Genomic DNA, 603 nt, shown 5'->3' on the forward strand with positions numbered 1-603 from the left:
GGACTGTAGCTAAGCCCCCGAGTGGAAGTCTGGCTTACCACTCGGTAGGATTTTTATAACTTAGGCGAGTACTTGGACTGCAGCTAAGCCTCCGAGTGGAAGTCTGGCTTACCACTTGGTAGGATTTTGGTAACTTAGGCGAGTACTTGGACTGCAGCTAAGCCTCCGAGTGGAAGTCTGGCTTACCACTCGGTAGGATTTTTATAACTTAGGCGAGTACTTGGACTGCAGCTAAGCCCCCGAGTGGAAGTCTGGCTTACCACTCGGTAGGATTTTATTTAATCTTAGGCGAAACGGATTCGCAGCTAAGCCTCCGAGTGGGAGTCTGGCTCACCACTCGGTAAGGAGTTTTACAAACTTAGGTGAAACGGATTCGCGGCTAAGTCACCCACTGAGGGGAAAATTTTATTGGACAAAAATAAAAAGTGACAAAAATTATGGAGGAACTATGACACTATTATTTTGAAATCCATGAACTACAGGAGTACTTTATTGCAACTCATCCGAGTGATAAACTTAAGTGTAGAATGGGCGGAGTAGTTCCGCGTTCCAAGCTCGGGGCTCGTCGATATTATGTTCGACGTTGTAAAGACGGTACGCCCC

Source organism: Triticum dicoccoides, chromosome 6B (assembly GCF_002162155.2).
Source record: "Triticum dicoccoides isolate Atlit2015 ecotype Zavitan chromosome 6B, WEW_v2.0, whole genome shotgun sequence".
In the NCBI taxonomy this organism is placed as follows: Eukaryota; Viridiplantae; Streptophyta; class Magnoliopsida; order Poales; family Poaceae; genus Triticum; species Triticum dicoccoides.